Consider the following 20178-nt stretch of genomic DNA (forward strand, 5'->3'; position numbering starts at 1 on the left):
AGGAAAGGATTACAATTATTGAGTGTGTTAAAGATGAAACTGTTGGATAGGCCAGTTTGATTGTAGCTACATTTAAAAACTTTTTAAAAAATATTTGATAACCAAGTCCCTATGATTCCCATTAATGAGAAATGGTTCTGTGGGGCTCAGTTGGGTCATGTGATTCCCCAATCCAGGTACAACTCTCCTTACCTGTGATTGCACAAACCCCGCCCCCATCTGCTAGTAGGAAATCTAGGGCCATTCTATTCTGTAACGTCACCTTTCTGACTTGGGCCAATTCCCCATTTATTATTTGGATGAAACTTGTAGTTTCATTTATTGTACCATCCATTATACTAGCATACTTATTTAATCTATTGGCTAATTCTATTCCCCATCCTATTCAGGCAGGGAACCACATCCATCCTTTATCTGAGGTGGAAAATAATTTCTTTTTTTGTTTATTTACCCTGGAATGGATACCTTGATTATCTATATATGAGATGTTCAGATATTGTCTGATAACAGGTACAACTCTTCCTATGGTACAATTTCCCCACACTCCCATAGGGAGCCTTGAGTAAGCTTAGTTTCCTAATATATATATATATATAGTTCTTATCTAAGTACCCTAGGAACCATTGTACCCTGATACCCCAGCCAAGTCTAAAACCATCTTATATTATCTGTCACCTTAGACTTAAACTCTTATCTTCATCTTCTCCTCGGTCAGGGCAGGAACCCCTTGGGGCACAAGAAGCATTCATTCTCCCACCCCAACATAATCATTCCAATTACCCTGTATTTTATCACATTTCTTTCCCATATAATCCATGTAGAATTTCAGAGTAGCATTTTCACAATCTGTGTTTCCCACATGATCTTTTATTTTAACTGTGTTATTAGCAAACCTGGGTCCTACCCATATGGTGGGTGTATCTAGTGACCCTGTTATCTCCAAGTATGTTCCCTGATCACTAATTGCATTTGGTGTCTATTGCGACTTCATCTGTAAGATCATTGATAGAGATAGGTATCCCTACTAAAGGTATCCCCTTGTGGGTGACTGGAACGTGGGAACATCTCCAGCAGTCAGTAGTATGTAACTGCTTTGCAGCCTGCGGGTGTAAGAACCATATAGAACTTGCTGACCCCCCTTTACTGGGGTAAAGCAATGATAAGGAACTTTACCCAGAATAACAAACAAAGAGTCATTATTTTATTAAAGTCCTTTCTTCCTGATGGTGATGCTCTTCCCCCAGAGTAGAGTAGTTGTCTTTCTGTTGATATCGTTGGGGGGAGAGTGCAGGGACAGGCTCGGGCTCTCGGCAGGACTCGGTAGGGGAAATCCCTTCTTTGGTTTGGCTCACAAATCTCTTTATCCCCAGCCAATCTCCTGATTGGAGAGAGTGAGCCCCAAATACAGTCTCTGGATCTGATAAAGAATAGAACACTTTCCCATACAGGTTAGTGAGCTGCTTATACAATTGCTTAACATAGTCAGTAAGGGAAACATGTTCTCCTGCAATTCCTGTGGGAAGAACAATTCAGTATTTGTTGTTCTGCCAAAAAGCACCACAAAGGAGATAACTGTTGGGGACCCTTAGGGGTGTCTCATGGATGACAATGCAAGGGGCAAAGCTTGGACCCAAGTTACTTTACCGGTCATTTGAAGAAAGGCGATACGGCGATGCCGGGGAAGTATCAGGGGAAGCATCCACTATGCAGAGATCGATTGATCGAGCCTAGCCTGACTCCTTCCTATACAGAAGGAAGGCTAGGCTCAATCAATCGATCTCTGCATAGTGGATCCCGCCCTGCATCGCCGTATCGCCTTTCTTCAAATGACCGGAAGCCAAGTTTAACAGGTATTTTGTTCTACAGCATTCAATATAATAAATGGTTTTCAGGAAAGGGCAATTATTGGGGCAGGGTAGAATAGATTTTTTACTTGAAAATTTTTTTAATTTCTTTAATATACCTACAGCCTTTTCTAACAATTCCTTAAAGTGACAGTGACACCTTTAATGTTGTGAATCAATACTTTGATAGCGATAATAACTGTTATCCACAAAATGACTGCCAGATTAGCAATATATATATTTATATACACAATCAGAATATAGATGCACCCCAGGGATTTTTAGTAAGAAAAAAACATAACATATAATTGGCATCATTAAAAAGAAAACAGGCCGACGTTTCGGCCCCCATCTCGGACCTTTCTCGAGACACAGTTTTCAGTTAAAAACAATAAATATATACGTATTTAAAAGCAAAGATTCACCAATCATTGTGCAACATCCACCCGGTTTGTGACATCAGCAGGCCCGCCCACCTGATTGACAGGGGAAAGGCCGGCCCCACAGGGGAGTAAGTGTTAATTAAAAGGGAAAGAGGCAAAACACATTATAGCCAAACACCCACCAAGTATGACCCACGTTACTGAGAAAACATCTTTATATAAACATTCTTTTTATCTCTGGTTTAACCCTTTTACTGCCAGCTGATTTTTTTATAAATGGAACATGTATTGCCAAGTAATTGTGAAGCACTTTGCACTCATTACATTTGTTAAGCTTTTTTCGACAGGAAAACCTTTATGAAATCAAGGTTATTATATATTGGTTTTTTCCCGGTATGAAGTGGACATTAACATACATGCTTTATTTTTTAATTCTTCTTAATGTGTAACCAACATTTTGGGGTAAATAAACAAAAAAAGAAAAAAAATATCCAAAGTGTCTGATTTTGATAGTGTTTTTTACCATAAAAATTAAGTTTACTGACAAAAAAAAATTTTGTTTGAAAAAGCCCTATTCTGCTGAACACAACGATACCGAACATGTGTAGGTACCCACTTTTTCTGTCCAGGAGACCCCCCCCAAAAGTAAAATAGAATTTTGTAACATTTTTTACAGCAAAACTGAACAGATAAGCAGGGGGTGTAACTAACATCTAAATGTGAAACACCCCCATGAGTTGTATACTTTTAGAAGCTACATACCTCTAGGTGTGTAGATTTGATATACTTTTTGGTGTAAATGAACTTGAGGAGGAATCTCACGAATTTCCGCTCAGCAGAAAAGGGGCAGGACTGGGTCTGGTCTGAACTTATATACCCCCAACAGTAACACGTGTCTGCTGGTTGGGGTCATGGAGCTAATCATCAGGTCGGTGGGAGGGAAAGAGGCTCTGCTCGTTGCCTAGGAGGTATGCTGGGTGCAGTACAGGGGGGAGGCTGGGGGGGCTGCTTATTGCTTTCCAAACAGCAGATATATAATTATTACGTGTCTGCCGTTTGGAGACACAGGGGAGATCTGATTGGTGGGGGGGCTGCTTCCTGTGATCCAGTCCCTGGAGGATAAGAAGGGGGGCCTCTGCTCATTGCCTAGGGGATGAAGCTATGTGGTGGGTGCAGTGCAAGGAGGAGGAAAGGCGATCAGAGGCGACTTTCTTCTTTCCAAACAGTAGATACGTACTCATATTGTATCTGCTGTTTGGAAGCATGGGGGCACAAATCCAGGTGGTGGAAGGGTTAATGAACAGCCTGTCCTTGTTGCCGAGCTGCTTCCAGAGTGGGCTGATTGCTGGGTGGGAGCGGCTAAAGCCACATACGCAGTGTGAGCCTGCTAAATGTCCAACAACGTATCTCACACGTGCTTGGCAGTTAGAGGCTATTTTAGTAAGCACGTATGAGACACGTTGTTGGCAGTAAAATAGTTAAAAAAACATGAGAATGAACATTGTTCATTCAGACCATACGGTGACAATGTATTTAATTTCTTAATCCAGAAGACTTCTCTCTGGCGCAGTATTTTAGCACGGTCACCCCCACGTTTAAGTGGGGGATATGGTCAATGGCCGTGTATTTAAACATAGGTACCCTATGCCCTAGCTCAAGGAAATGTTTAGCAACTGGCTTGGAAGTTTTCCCATCCCTAAATGCAGCGCTTATAGCTGAGCGGTGTCCATTCTGATCCTAAGGGTTAAATTCGTTTTGCCAACATACGAAAGACCGTATGGGCATGTAATTACATAAATCACATGATTGGTAGAACACGTGATACGATGTTTAATAGAAAACCTTTTTCCTGTGTGGGGGTGTAAAAAACTATCCCCTGGGGTCATAAACCGACATGATGTGCAATTTGGGCAGCGGAAACAGCCTGTTTGTCACTGGGTATCCAGGACCTGGTTACCTTCTCATAACGTTACAGGGTCAATTTAACCAGCAGGTCACGTAAACTGGTCCCACGTTTAAAGCCGATCATCGGTGGGTTAGGGGTTCTCGAGCCCAAGTATGAATCCGCCGTAATGATATTCCAATTTTTCTCAACACTACTACATACAGTATAGCCTTAGATGAGCCATGATATACGGTACTGATAATGATATCAGCCTTATTTACAGGCAGGGCCGCCATCAGGGGGGCACAGGGGGGACAGTTGTCCCGGGCCCGGGCGATCGCGTTGCTTTAAAGGGGGCCCGGCCGTGCTACAGGCTGGGAGATGGAGGATGTTGGGGAGGATACTGGGGGATGCTAGGGGGCGAGCTGGAGGATGCTGGGGCATGCTAGGGGGGAGCTGGAGGATGTTGGGGAGGATGCTAGGGGGAAGCTGGAGGATGTTGGGGAGGATACTGGGGGATGCCAGGGGGGGAGCTGGAGGATGTTGGGGAGGATGCTAGGGGGAAGCTGGAGGATGTTGGGGAGGATACTGAGGGATGCTAGGGGGGGAGCTGGAGGATGCTGGGGCATGCTAGGGGGGAGCTGGAGGATGTTGGGGAGGATGCTAGGGGGAATCTGGAGGATGTTGGGGAGGATACTGGGGGATGCTAGGGGGGGAGCTGGAGGATGCTGGGGCATGCTAGGGGGGAGCTGGAGGATGCTGGGGCATGCTAGGGGGGAGCTGGAGGATGCTGGGGGGTGCTGGAGGATGTTGGAGGAGGCCACAGTATGAGGACACTGCGGGAGGACCAGCAATGTTTTAGGAGGCCCTGGGCTGGCTAGCAATGTTTTAGGGGGGCCCTGCCCTGGCACCAATGCAAAACGTAACCCCTGGCAACCAATGATTTAGGGGGCCATAGCTACCAATGTCTGTGTGTCCTTTGTACTGATGGGAGGGGTCACTGAGGGAGGGGCCATTGGGGCGGTGCATGGGAGGAGGGGGGCCCAAAAATTTTGTTGTGAGGGACCCTGTGATTTCTGATGGCGGCCCTGTATACAGGCGATCTCCGTGTGCCTATAACCCTGGCTCTTGCTGTGGATAAAGCCCTTTCTGGCACCCGGTCGGGGTAACCCCTCTCCTTAAACCCTCCCCATGTTTCAGCTATCTGTGTCAGTAAGTTCCTGATCAGTATTATTCCTTAGTGCAGAATGAGAAATTGCCAGAGACGTTTGGTAGCGCATGGACGGAACTTCCATAGTGAAATAAAACATTTTTCTCAGTAGTTTCCTATACAATCTGCGCCCCAAGTTACAGCCAGACCTAAAGATATTTACATCCAAGAACTGAACAGAATCCGTATGAGCATTATACGTAAATTGTACAGGAGTTGTTAATGAATTCAGATAGTCCATATACCGCGCCAGGCAATAATCATATCGTCTGTGAAACGTTCGAAAAACAATAACTTATTATTATATTTAGGCATCATATGTAGATTCAAATTGGCGCATGGAGAGATTAGTATAGGCTGGTGCCATGGTCGCACCCATTGGGATCCCTGAAACCTGGAAAAAATAATCAAACTCCAAACGAAAATAATTTAAAGTGAGAGTTAAGTACAGTAAATCCAAAATGAATGTAATAAGGGGACCACAATATGAATCAAATTCCTCCAAAGAGTATCTGACTGCCTCCATTCCCTCCTTATGTGGAATTATAGTGTAGAGACTTACAACATCCATACTAGCAAGTCTGATAGGTTCATCATCCGGCAATATTACAGTATCCAAACATTGTAGTAGATGTGGGGTATCCTGTAAATATGTGGGGGTCCCCTGCACCACCGGTTGCAGAATAGTGTCGAGATATTTACCCAGTGGCTGTAATAATGAATCTTGCCCTGGTGATATTAAACTCTTATATAGAGTATATAGAATTGGGCACTTTGGGTGATGATGGATTAAATAATTGCAAATTTGTGAAGTAATAATCCCAAATGCCCTTGTTACCAACTCCTGTGTTTTGAACCGGGCAGTAGGGTCCCCAGGCAGGCGTTTATATACAGCTGTGCCACAATGTCCGCCCCATAGTCAGAGTAATTCAGCAGGACCCCCCCACCACCCTTATCCCTTATTACTGAGGGATTTAATAGCCCACTTCTCTTCTATTGTAAGGTTATTGTGGATTTTGTAGGTGGCTAAGGTATTGGATATTTCATTGCCCCCTTCCATACCTGTGACAGGTGGGCGGGCCTGCTGATGTCACAACCCGGGTGGATGTCGCACAATGATTGGTGAATCTTTGCTTTTAAATATGTATATATTTATTGTTTTTAACTGAGAAAGGTCCAAGATGAGGGCCGAAACGTCGGCCTGTTTTCTTTTTAATGATGTTAATTAAAAGTTACGTTTTTTTTTTCTTACTAAAAATACCTGGGGTGCATCTAGATTTTGATTTTGTGTATTACTAAGCTTGGATAGCACCCAGGTTTAATGCTTCTTTGTTTTTTTTGTCTGGTGTGCTTGAACTTTCAGACTTTGTATATATATATATATACATACACTTTCCCTTTATATGGGTAACTATAGTTTCCTCCACCAACTGAGTGTTACAGTTTATCCCAGTTAGTCCGTGAGTCTGGTTAATAAATCTCCCCACTCCCGGGTCTCAGTATCCAATCATCTCCTCCCGTATGTCTGTCCCCCAATCTCCCCACTCCCAGGTCTCAGTATCCAATCATCTCCTCCCGTATGTCTGTCCCCCAATCTCCCCACTCCCAGGTCTCAGTATCCAATCATCTCCTCCCGTATGTCTGTCCCCCAATCTCCCCACTCCCAGGTCTCAGTATCCAATCATCTCCTCCCGTATGTCTGTCCCCCAATCTCCCCACTCCCAGGTCTCAGTATCCAATCATCTCCTCCCGTATGTCTGTCCCCCAATCTCCCCACTCCCAGGTCTCAGTATCCAATCATCTCCTCCCGTATGTCTGTCCTCCAATCTCCCCACTCCCAGGTCTCAGTATCCAATCATCTCCTCCCGTATGTCTGTCCCCCAATCTCCCCACTCCCAGGTCTCAGTATCCAATCATCTCCTCCCGTATGTCTGTCCCCCAATCTCCCCACTCCCAGGTCTCAGTATCCAATCATCTCCACCCCTGGGTTTCGGCACCAACTGCTAAAGATGAAGCCATTGGATTGGCCAGTGTGATTGTAGCTACGTTTATTCATACGCAAGCAGAATACTGACAGTCTAACAGAACTGTCTCTAAGCTGATACTGACAGTCTATTTCACAAGACATGTGGTATTATAACCCTGAGACACCCGTATCAGTAGTAGCTCTGTTATCTCTAAGAACAGGACAGGCAGAGGGGCCCAGTTGGCCAACACACCCAACACACCCATGGGGCCCCCTGTCACAAGCTCATTGGCTCATCAGAAAGGGAGCCCAACAGCAAAGAGAAAACATTCTAATACAATGTATTTAAAAAACTCCTCTAATATTAAGTGATATGAACAAGATGGAGTAAAGAAACAAGGAGGTTTCTCTTTCCTTTTCCAGCCCATCACTTCAGCCTACACCAATGGCGGAGATTGTTCGAGATATTATTTTGTTTTTTCTTTCTAAGGATCCGTTTGTATTGGTTCTGAATGTGGTTATGGGTTGCCTTTAGCTCTGGGTTATGTGGCTCTCTGTGCTTTTGGTTAGAGGCTTTCCTTAGTAGGTTCCTTATTGCCTTGCACTCGCTGTCAAACCATTTATTCGACTTTATATTGGTTTGTTTATTGCAGTTGGTCCTTTTCAGGTCAGATAGTTCTGCCATGGTGAGTAGTATTTTGTTGAGGTCCTTTGCTGCTTGGTTCACCCCACGTGGGGTTCTCCCATATGAGTTGCTTTGGAAGCTTTCAAGCAGTTGTTTGACCTGGGATCTGCTGGTGGCCTCCTGGTACCTCAGGGCAGAGTGCTGGGGGCATTTAAATGCTGGGGGCAGGTTGTAGAGGCCGGGATGGTGTTGTTGTGCGGTTGGTTTGTTGCTACATTTAACATATAAAAGTATTTGATTATGGTCTGACAGGTGGGTTTCTGGGGTTACTGTAAAGGCGCTGATGTTTGCAGGGTCCATGTCGGTGATGGCATAGCCCCCCACACTGCTACCTACATGGGAGGTTAGTGTGTATCTCCCTAGTGTGTCTCCTTTGGTGCGGCCATTAAGAATAGAAAGGCCAAGGCTTCTGCACATGTTTAGCAGTTTTCTCCCCATTTTGTTTACTGTGCTGCCATAGCTGTTTCTTTGGGTCGGTACTGTTTGTTGGCAGCAGTTTGCAGATCCCAGTACATAAGTATTTCCCTCAGACGTCAGGTAATCTCTTTCTGTGCCGGTTCTGGCATTGAGATCCCCATAGAGGATCACTTGCCCCAGGGCCTGGAAGTGAGCAACCTCCCTTTCTAACTGCTCATAGCTATCTGGGCTGAAGTAAGGGGACTCTGGTGGGGGGATGTAGGCTGCACACAGGTAGGTGTCCGACTGAGAGGTAAGTAATGAGCTGCTTATTCTTATCCAAAAATGGCTGTCTCCTCTCTTCATTGCTCTAATGTGTTCTTGCAGCTCTTCCTTGTACCAAACTAATACCCCTCCTGAACAGCGACCCTGTTTGGTGTTTTTATTCTTCTGAGCAGGGACCAAAAACTCCCTGTAGCCAGTGGGAACCAGGGATTCCTCCTCTGCCCGGGTCCATGTTTCCAGGAGGATCTGTATATCTACGCCACAAAGTCGCTGTTTCAAATCAGGGTCATTTGCTTTGGATCCAAAGGCCGAGGCATTCAGGCCCTGGATGTTCCAGCTACTAAATTTGAGTGAATTCATCTTGTGTTTGTATAACTTGTAATGAGCAAAATGACATGGGACCAACCGGAGTCTGGCTGCTTGTTGCTGCTGGTTTGTTCTTTATTTCTAGTCACATAAGTTACATAATGTGCTGAGGAGGCTCCTTATTTCCTCCATGTTGGTGGCTTCAGGGGTCCTCAATGTTCTTTGTTGGGAAGGTGGTTTTCTAGAATCCTGCCATCTCTGTGGGCCCCCTTATGGAAAGGTATTAATCCTGTTTTGGTTTGGCATTGATAGAGTTTGGGGTCTTCTTACTGTAGCTGTTGGTTCTGTGTTGGGGTTGACATGGTTGGTGCCGTGTATAGTAGTAGCGCCAGCTGGGGGTTAGGGATGGAGCTGATTTTGGCTGCCAGCTCTGCATTGATGCCCTGTATAACATGATGGGGAACGTCCCTCCTTGGGAGTAGGGAGGACAGTATTATCCTAGCACAGGGGAATTGTTTTTGTGCGCTCTCTGTGAGTTGGTTTAATTTTCCTGCAATGTCTCCTTCCTGATTGCTGATGTTGTTTGTGCCTGTATGTAGGATGATGTGTTTGGGATTAGAGAAATATGGCTGATGAATGACTTTTGATGCTCAATGGTTGCACAGTGGATTTTAGTGACCTGTTTTCCTGGGAAGAGTCGTCTTGTGTTGAGGTACTTTCCATTTGAGTCCATTAATAGGACAATATCAGGATATAGTGGTTTGTGGGGGGCAGGGGGTGGCTGTACGGGGGTGCAGCCTTGCAGGGTGTTATTTGGGTTGTGGTGTGATGGTTGCTGGCTGTGTGTTTCTCTGTTTGGGTTCTGTTGGGGCTCTGCAATTTGTTTGGGAATCTGAGGCTCTTGGCTGCCATTGCTATTAGCTGGGTTGGCTGTTAGTTGGGCACTGGGAACTGTGACTTCCGCCATCTTTTGGGAAAGGTTTTGGAGCTCTATTTGGCTTCTAAGTCTTGTTATCTCCTCCCTGAGTTGGGCATTTTCCTGCTGGAGTTGTTGCACTGAGGACTGGACTCCCAGCAGGGTTGCTTTGTGTTCAGATCTCATTTTGTTTATCTCTTCCCTTATCTGCTCATTCCCTCGGCTCCTCACACCTTGCTGCCTCTTAACTTCTTCTCTGAACTGAATGAAGTCTCTTTCTAATTGTGACAGGCAGTCTCTTAGGGTGTCGGGTGAGGGGGATGAGGGGCTGGGGCCTGTTGCATGGCTGTCTCTGGAGTCTGTCTGTCTGTCTGTCTGGGCCTCTGTACGTCACAGCTCTTACTGGATGCGCTTGATTGGCCTTTATAAGTTGCAGCCTGGGCTTTAATATAAGGGAAAAGCTGTTCAAACTCCTCTAGTTTGGCCTCGGTGCCCTGTACCATGATGGTACCGTTGTGATATATATTCAGAGTGAGTATAACACATTCAGGATTCTCCTCATCCTTCACCCTTATCTGTCGGCCGGCACTGATGCCCCCCTTAGTGATATGGCTGTAGTGGGTACAGAGGGCAGGGTGCCAGGCTACGGTAGCCTCTGTGTAGAACAAAAGGATGGTTTTTGCCCTGGGCTCATTAGATGAAAAATCAGCAAACAGAGTCTCTGGGTTTTGCTTTATGGCGGCCTGTTTTATGGCTTTCCTTGCTTGGCTGCTTCTCTCCCCCGCTGGGTATGTTATCCCCGGGGTGTTGGACCCCCTGCTGCCTATGGCTTGGCTGCTTCTCTCCCCCGCTGGGTATGTTATCTCTAGGGTGTTGGACCCCCTGCTGCCTATGGCTTGGCTGCTTCTCTCCCCCGCTGGGTATGTTATCTCTAGGGTGTTGGACCCCCTGCTGCCTATGGCTTGGCTGCTTCTCTCCCCCGCTGGGTATGTTATCTCCAGGGTGTTGGACCCCCTGCTGCCTATGGCTTGGCTGCTTCTCTCCCCCGCTGGGTATGTTATCCCCGGGGTGTTGGACCCCCTGCTGCCTATGGCTTGGCTGCTTCTCTCCCCCGCTGGGTATGTTATCCCCGGGGTGTTGGACCCCCTGCTGCCTATGGCTTGGCTGCTTCTCTCCCCCGCTGGGTATGTTATCCCCGGGTGTTGGGACCCCCTGCTGCCTATGGCTTTGGCTGCTTCTCTCCCCCGCTGGGTATGTTATCCCCGGGGTGTTGGACCCCCTGCTGCCTATGGCTTGGCTGCTTCTCTCCCCCGCTGGGTATGTTATCCCCGGGGTGTTGGACCCCCTGCTGCCTATGGCTTGGCTGCTTTCTCTCCCCCGCTGGGTATGTATCCCCGCGGTGTTGGACCCCCTGCTGCCTATGGCTTGGCTGCTTCTCTCCCCCGCTGGGTAGTTATCCCCGGGGTGTTGGACCCCCTGCTGCCTATGGCTTGGCTGCTTCTCTCCCCCGCTGGGTATGTTATCCCCGGGGTGTTGGCCCCCCTGCTGCCTATGGCTTGGCTGCTTCTCTCCCCCGCTGGGTATGTTATCCCCGGGGTGTTGGACCCCCTGCTGCCTATGGCTTGTGTGCTGGGGGCTTTGGGAAGGGCATTTGCTACACAGGAACTTTCCATTTTAAGAATTCTGTTTAAAAGTGCTTTCTAAATTCCTATTTCTGTATAACTTAGTGATACCCTAAGGTTCTGGTGTTGGGCCCAGGTGCCCTTACCTCTATACTCTGGGTCCTGTCAGGGATACTGGTGCTGCTGGTGTTGGGCCCAGGTGCCCTTACCTCTATACTCTGGGTCCTGTCAGGGATACTGGTGCTGCTGCTGGTGTTGCCTGATGTTGCTGTGTTTCCCTCCAGGTGATCTGCTTGTTTTGCCTTTAGTCTTTGTTTTCCTTATTTTTTCTTCTTTTTTTCTTTTCTTTTCTTGGGTTGTTCAGTTCAGGCCACGTCTGTGTCTCGTTTGCTCTGTAGTTTCCAGGTTGTGTCTCTCAATGAGCTCATTACAAGGTATAAATTGAAGAAAATTCATGGTTAGTGCTGCTTATCTCTCGGACTCTCTCTCTCCTGAGCCTGAGCCTGAGCTCTGTGTCTCTCTCTCATTTTCTCTCTCTCCTGAGCCTGAGCTCTGTGTCTCTCTCTCATTTTCTCTCTCTCCTGAGCCTGAGCTCTGTGTCTCTCTCTCATTTTCTCTCTCTCCTGAGCCTGAGCTCTGTGTCTCTCTCTCTCATTTTCTCTCTCTCCTGAGCCTGAGCTCTGTGTCTCTCTCTCATTTTCTCTCTCTCCTGAGCCTGAGCTCTGTGTCTCTCTCTCATTTTCTCTCTCTCCTGAGCCTGAGCTCTGTGTCTCTCTCTCATTTTCTCTCTCTCCTGAGCCTGAGCTCTGTGTCTCTCTCTCATTTTCTCTCTCTCCTGAGCCTGAGCTCTGTGTCTCTCTCTCATTTCTCTCTCTCCTGAGCCTGAGCTCTGTGTCTCTCTCTCATTTTCTCTCTCTCCTGAGCCTGAGCTCTGTGTCTCTCTCTCATTTTCTCTCTCTCTCCTGAGCCTGAGCTCTGTGTCTCTCTCTCTCATTTTCTATCTCTCCTGAGCCTGAGCTCTGTGTCTCTCTCTCATTTTCTCTCTCTCCTGAGCCTGAGCTCTGTGTCTCTCTCTCATTTTCTCTCCCTCCTGAGCCTGAGCTCTGTGTCTCTCTCTCATTTTCTCTCTCTCTCTCCTGAGCCTGAGCTCTGTGTCTCTCTCTCTCATTTTCTCTCTCTCCTGAGCCTGAGCTCTGTGTCTCTCTCTCATTTTCTCTCTCTCCTGAGCCTGAGCTCTGTGTCTCTCTCTCATTTTCTCTCTCTCTCTCCTGAGCCTGAGCTCTGTGTCTCTCTCATATATTACTTACATGAATCTTCAATACAAAGTTGATCCAGTGACGGAGCCTATTGGCCTCTTACAGACAGGAAAGTATTGTTTCCCTTCCCAGGCAAATGGGAGACAGAATGAGAAGTTCCCTTAATAACCACAGGGGGGCAGTGAGGTGCAGGTAATGTCTTCCCATCATGCAGGCACTTCTCTATTCTGCCCCAGTGAGTGAGGGAGGGAGTCAGGGAGGGAATAAGGGAGTGAGGGAATGAGAGAGAGACTTAAACCCCCCTGTCCCCATATACTGACCCCATATCCCCACCCCTTAAACCCCCCCCCCCATTCCCATATACTGACCCCCCTAACACCACCCATTACACCCTATACCTGCTTTGGCAATGCTAAATGTATTTGGTCCTGCCAATAAAGCTCATTTGGTTTGATTTGAAGAGAGTGAGTCAGGGAGGGAGGGAGTAAGGGAGTGAGTGCGTGAGTGAGGGTGGGAAGGAGTTAGGAAGAGAGTAAGGGAGAGAATGAGGGAGGGAAGGAGTGAGTAAGGGAGGGAGTGAGGGAGTGAGTGAGGGAGGGAGGGAAGGAGTGAGGGAGAGAGTGAGTGAGTGAGTGAGTGAGTGAGTAAGAGAGTGAGTGAGTGAGGGAGGGAGGGAGGGAGGGAGGGAGGGAGGGAAGGAGTGAGGGAGGGAGTAAGAGAGTGAGTGAGGGAGGGAGGGAAGGAGTGAGGGAGAGAGTGAGTGAGTGAGTAAGAGAGTGAGTGAGTGAGGGAGGGAGGGAGGGAGGGAAGGAGTGAGGGAGAGAGTGAGTGAGTAAGAGAGTGAGTGAGGGAAGGAGTGAGTAAGGGAGGGAGTGAGGGAGTGAGTGAGGGAGGGAGGGAAGGAGTGAGGGAGAGAGTGAGTGAGTGAGTGAGTAAGAGAGTGAGTGAGGGAGGGAGGGAAGGAGTGAGGGAGGGAGTAAGAGAGTGAGTGAGGGAGGGAGGGAAGGAGTGAGGGAGAGAGTGAGTGAGTGAGTGAGTGAGTAAGAGAGTGAGTGGGGGAGGGAGGGAGGGAGGGAAGGAGTGAGGGAGAGAGTGAGTGAGTGAGTGAGTAAGAGAGTGAGTGAGGGAAGGAGTGAGGGAGGGAGTAAGAGAGTGAGTGAGGGAGGGAAGGAGTGAGGGAGAGAGTGAGTGAGTGAGTAAGAGAGTGAGTGAGTGAGGGAGGGAGGGAAGGAGTGAGGGAGAGAGTGAGTGAGTGAGTAAGAGAGTGGGTGAGGGAGTGAGGGAGGGAGGGAAGGAGTGAGGGAGGGAGTAAGAGAGTGAGTGAGGGAGGGAAGGAGTGAGGGAGAGAGTGAGTGAGTGAGTGAGTGAGGGAGGGAGGGAAGGAGTGAGGGAGAGAGTGAGTGAGTGAGTAAGAGAGTGGGTGAGGGAGTGAGGGAGAGAGTGAGTGAGGGAGTGAGTAAGAGAGTGAGTGAGGGAGTGAATAAGGGAGGGAGTGAGGGAGTAAAAGAGTGAGGGAGGGAAGGAGTGAGGGAGAGAGTAAGAGAGTGAGGGAGTAAGTAAGAGAGTAAGGGAGGGAGTGAGTGAGGGAGTAAGTAAGAGAGTAAGGGAGGGAGTGAGTGAGTGAGGGAGTAAGTAAGAGAGTAAGTAAGAGAGTAAGTAAGGGAGGGAGTGAGTAAGGGAGGGAGTGAGGGAGTAAGTAAGAGAGTAAGGGAGGGAGTGAGTGAGTGAGTGAGGGAGTAAGTAAGAGAGTAAGGGAGGGAGTGAGTGAGGGAGTAAGTAAGAGAGTAAGTAAGAGAGTAAGTAAGGGAGGGAGTGAGTAAGGGAGGGAGTGAGGGAGTAAGTAAGAGAGTAAGGGAGGGAGTGAGTGAGGGAGTAAGTAAGAGAGTAAGGGAGGGAGGGAGTGAGTGAGGGAGTAAGTAAGAGAGTAAGGGAGGGAGTGAGTGAGTGAGTGAGTGAGTAAGAGAGTAAGGGAGTGAGTGAGTGAGGGAGTAAGTAAGAGAGTAAGGGAGGGAGTGAGTGAGTGAGTAAGAGAGTAAGGGAGTGAGTGAGTGAGTAAGTAAGAGAGTAAGGGAGGGAGTGAGTGAGTGAGTAAGAGAGTAAGGGAGGGAGTGAGTGAGTAAGTAAGAGAGTAAGGGAGGGAGTGAGTGAGTAAGTAAGAGAGTAAGGGAGGGAGTGAGTGAGTAAGTAAGAGAGTAAGGGAGGGAGTGAGTGAGTAAGTAAGAGAGTAAGGGAGGGAGTGAGTGAGTAAGTAAGAGAGTAAGGGAGGGAGTGAGTGAGTGAGTAAGAGAGTAAGGGAGTGAGTGAGTGAGTGAGTAAGAGAGTAAGGGAGTGAGTGAGTGAGTAAGAGAGTAAGGGAGTGAGTGAGTGAGTGAGTAAGAGAGTAAGGGAGGGAGTGAGTGAGTGAGTGAGTAAGAGAGTAAGGGAGTGAGTGAGTGAGTGAGTGAGTAAGAGAGTAAGGGAGTGAGTGAGTGAGTGAGTAAGAGAGTAAGGGGAGTGAGTGAGTGAGTGAGTAAGAGAGTAAGGGAGTGAGTGAGTGAGGAGTGAGTGAGTAAGAGAGTAAGGGAGGTGAGTGAGTGAGTGAGTAAGAGAGTAGGAGTGAGTGAGTGAGTGAGTGAGTAAGAGAGTAAGGGAGTGAGTGAGTGAGTGAGTGAGTAAGAGAGTAAGGGAGGGAGTGAGTGAGTGAGTGAGTGAGTAAGAGAGTAAGGAGTGAGTGAGTGAGTAAGAGAGTAAGGGAGTGAGTGAGTGAGTGAGTGAGTAAGAGAGTAAGGGAGGGAGTGAGTGAGTGAGTGAGTGAGTAAGAGAGTAAGGGAGTGAGTGAGTGAGTGAGTGAGTAAGAGAGTAAGGGAGGGAGTGAGTGAGTGAGTGAGTAAGAGAGTAAGGGAGTGAGTGAGTGAGTGAGGTAAGAGAGTAAGGGAGGGAGTGAGTGAGTGAGTGAGTAAGAGAGTAAGGGAGTGATGAGTGAGTGAGTAAGGAGTAAGGGAGGGAGTGAGTGAGTGAGTGAGTGAGTGAGTAGAGAGTAAGGAGTGAGTGAGTGAGTAAGGAGTAGGGAGTAGTGAGTGATGGTAAGGAGTGAGGATGAGTGAGTGAGTAAGAGAGTAAGGAGGAGTGAGTGAGTGAGTATAGAGAGTAAGAGTGAGTGAGTGAGTGAGTAAGAGAGTAAGGGAGGAGTGAGTGAGTGAGTGAGTAAGAGTAAGGAGTGAGTGAGTGAGTGAGTAAGAGGTAAGGAGGGATGTGAGTGGTGAGTAAGAGAGTAAGGAGTGAGTGAGTGAGTGAGTGAGTAAGAGAGTAAGGGAGGGAGGGAGGGAGTGAGTGAGTAAGAGAGTAAGGGAGGGAGTGAGTGAGTAAGAGAGTAAGGGAGTGAGTGAGTGAGTGAGTAAGAGAGTAAGGGAGTGAGTGAGTGAGTGAGTAAGAGAGTAAGGGAGTGAGTGAGTGAGTGAGTGAGTAAGAGAGTAAGGGAGTGAGTGAGTGAGTAAGAGAGTAAGGGAGTGAGTGAGTGAGTGAGTGAGTGAGTAAGAGAGTAAGGGAGTGAGTGAGTGAGTGAGTGAGTAAGAGAGTAAGGGAGGGAGGGAGTGAGTGAGTGAGTGAGTAAGAGAGTAAGGGAGTGAGTGAGTGAGTAAGAGAGTAAGGGAGTGAGTGAGTGAGTGAGTGAGTAAGAGAGTAAGGGAGTGAGTGAGTGAGTGAGTAAGTAAGAGAGTAAGGGAGTGAGTGAGTGAGTAAGTGAGTGAGTAAGAGAGTAAGGGAGGGAGTGAGTGAGTGAGGGAGTAAGTAAGAGAGTAAGAGAGTAAGGGAGTGAGTGAGTGAGTAAGGGAGTGAGTGAGTGAGTAAGGGAGTGGGTGAGTGAGTAAGAGAGTAAGGGAGTGAGTGAGTGAGTGAGTAAGAGAGTAAGGGAGTGAGTGAGTGAGTAAGAGTGAGTGAGTGAGTGAGTGAGTAAGAGAGTAAGGGAGTGAGTGAGTGAGTGAGTGAGTAAGAGAGTAAGGGAGGGAGTGAGTGAGTGAGTGAGTGAGTAAGAGAGTAAGGGAGTGAGTGAGTGAGTAAGAGAGTAAGGGAGTGAGTGAGTGAGTGAGTAAGAGAGTAAGGAGTGAGTGAGTGAGTGAGTAAGAGAGTAAGGGAGTGAGTGAGTGAGTGAGTAAGAGAGTAAGGAGTGAGTGAGTGAGTGAGTAAGAGAGTAAGGGAGTGAGTGAGTGAGTGAGTGAGAGTAAGGGAGTAGTGAGTGAGTAAGAGTGAGTGAGTAAGAGTGAGTGAGTGAGTAAGAGAGTAAGGGAGGGAGTGAGTGAGTGAGTGAGTGAGTGAGTAAGAGAGTAAGGGAGTGAGTGAGTGAGTAAGGGAGTGAGTGAGTGAGTGAGTGAGTAAGAGAGTAAGGGAGTGAGTGAGTGAGTGAGTAAGAGAGTAAGGGAGTGAGTGAGTGAGTGAGTAAGGGAGTGAGTGAGTGAGTGAGTAAGAGAGTAAGGGAGTGAGTGAGTGAGTGAGTGAGTAAGAGAGTAAGGGAGTGAGTGAGTGAGTGAGTGAGTAAGGGAGGGAGTGAGTGAGTGAGTGAGTAAGAGAGTAAAGGAGTGAGTGAGTGAGTGAGTGAGTAAGAGAGTAAGGGAGGGAGTGAGTGAGTGAGTGAGTAAGAGAGTAAGGGAGTGAGTGAGTGAGTGAGTAAGAGAGTAAGGGAGGGAGGGAGTGAGTGAGTGAGTAAGAGTGAGTGAGTAAGAGAGTAAGGGAGTGAGTGAGTGAGTGAGTAAGAGAGTAAGGGAGTGAGTGAGTGAGTGAGTGAGTAAGAGAGTAAGGGAGTGAGTGAGTGAGTGAGTGAGTGAGTAAGAGAGTAAGGGAGTGAGTGAGTGAGTGAGTGAGTAAGAGTAAGGAGTGAGTGAGTGAGTGAGTGAGTAAGAGAGTAAGGGAGTGAGTGAGTGAGTGAGTAAGAGAGTAAGGGAGGGAGGGAGTGAGTGAGTGAGTGAGTAAGAGAGTAAGGGAGTGAGTGAGTGAGTAAGAGAGTAAGGGAGTGAGTGAGTGAGTGAGTGAGTAAGAGAGTAAGGGAGTGAGTGAGTGAGTAAGTAAGAGAGTAAGGGAGTGAGTGAGTGAGTAAGTGAGTGAGTAAGAGAGTAAGGGAGGGAGTGAGTGAGTGAGGGAGTAAGTAAGAGAGTAAGAGAGTAAGGGAGTGAGTGAGTGAGTAAGGGAGTGAGTGAGTGAGTGAGTAAGAGAGTAAGGGAGTGAGTGAGTGAGTGAGTAAGAGAGTAAGGGAGTGAGTGAGTGAGTAAGAGAGTAAGGGAGTGAGTGAGTGAGTGAGTAAGGGAGTGAGTGAGTGAGTGAGTGTAGGAGGGGCCCAGTCTGGCCCAGTTCTGATGACTCAGTACAATCTCCCTACAAACTGACACTTATTTTGTTCCCCCCCGAATGACTCACTGGGGTTTCTGGCTATTATTAGCCCCCCTGTCACTTACACAGAGACCCCCCCGTGTTGCACTTCCCCATGGGAGAGACTAATGTGCGACATGTAACTGGGGGGGCTACAGGGAGCCCCCGGGGCTGGTACTCAGGGGGATTGTTAGGGTGTCAGTACTGGTTCTGTATCAGCACTGGGGGAGTCACGGGCCCGGGGGAACCAACCCCAATAGAGCCCCACTGACACCTGCGCCCTCCCTTGTGCCCCCTATTTGCCCCCAAGGCCTTCCTGCCCCCCCTAGTCCTGCCCCTCATCACTTTTGCCCCACATATTTGGCTCTTTTAGTTTCTATGAAACTTCCCCTCTCACTTCTGCCTCCCGAGCCCCAGCCACGTGCACTGTGGGTTCCGACTCCTGAGAGAACCGACTTCCTTTTCCAATGAGATTTCAGCTTTCGGCCCCAGTTCCGTCTCCTCAAAAGCTCAATTCTTTTTCTGTTTTGTAAAAAAGCAACATAAATACAATTTCCCAAGATGCACCTTGATGAGAATACGGAGTGGGGGAAGTTCAACTACACCCTCAGGGGTTACTGGGCCTTGGGAATAGGGGAGCTCTGATCCCCCCGCCCCCTCCTGAACGACTGTCACTTCTGCCCCCCCCATAGGCTTCAGCCATTCTCACTGTCTCCTCCCCCCAAACAGGCTCCACCCCCTGACTCCAACAGGACAATGGGACCGGTTTCATTGGGCAGAACCATCAGTTCTGGGAGGAAAAACAAGAATTGGGGGGTGCAGACTCGGGGTTCATAAAAGCTTCACAACCCAACTCTGACCTTATAATAAATATAATTATTTAATTGCCCAATACCCCCCCCCCCCCCCCCGGCATAAAGGGCAACTTCTCCTTTCAATTAGCTCCGTATATTCACAGAAGGAACTTACTGACGCAATCGGCCCACAATATGGTTTGTTCTGCCTCCCAAACAGAACCCTAAAGGGGAAGTACGCCCAAACATGACATTTCCCTTAATGAAAGTAAATTGAGACCTAAGTAGCTTTCCAATATACATTTCTATTAGTCTAAATCTTCTGCTCTCGAGTGAGAATAACAGAATGTGCAAGGCATTGTGGGAAACTGACTGGAGGTGACTACTGTAACAATCTGGCATATGTAGTCACAACCAGCAGTGTAAAGGACTATCTATCTATATCTACTATCTATAAACCCAGTGAGAATGAGGGATGAATGGATATTGGGGAGTTGTATCAGGAGTCAGAACCAGCAGTGCAGGGAAGGGAAAGGGACAGACACAGTGACAGTTACACATAACTATAAACCCAGTGAGAATGAGGGATGAATGGGTATTGGGGAGTTGTATCAGGAGTCAGAACCAGCAGTGCAGGGAAGGGAAAGGGACAGACACAGTGACAGTTACACATAACTATAAACCCAGTGAGAATGAGGAATGAATGGATATTGGGGAGTTGTATCAGGAGTCAGAACCAGCAGTGCAGAGAATGAATGGATATTGGGGAGTTGTATCAGGAGTCAGAACCAGCAGTGCAGGGAAGGGAAAGGGACAGACACAGTGACAGTTACACATAACTATAAACCCAGTGAGAATGAGGAATGAATGGATATTGGGGAGTTGTATCAGGAGTCAGAACCTGCAGTGCAGAGAATGAATGGATATTGGGGAGTTGTATCAGGAGTCAGAACCAGCAGTGCAGGGAAGGGAAAGGGACAGACACAGTGACAGTTACACATAACTATAAACCCAGTGAGAATGAGGGATGAATGGATATTGGGGAGTTGTATCAGGAGTCAGAACCAGCAGTGCAGGGAAGGGAAAGGGACAGACACAGTGACAGTTACACATAACTATAAACCCAGTGAGAATGAGGAATGAATGGATATTGGGGAGTTGTATCAGGAGTCAGAACCAGCAGTGCAGGGAAGGGAAAGGGACAGACACAGTGACAGTTACACATAACTATAAACCCAGTGAGAATGAGGGATGAATGGGTATTGGGGAGTTGTATCAGGAGTCAGAACCAGCAGT

The sequence above is a fragment of the Xenopus tropicalis genome, chromosome 2 (assembly GCF_000004195.4).
Source record: "Xenopus tropicalis strain Nigerian chromosome 2, UCB_Xtro_10.0, whole genome shotgun sequence".
Lineage (NCBI taxonomy): Eukaryota > Metazoa > Chordata > Amphibia > Anura > Pipidae > Xenopus > Xenopus tropicalis.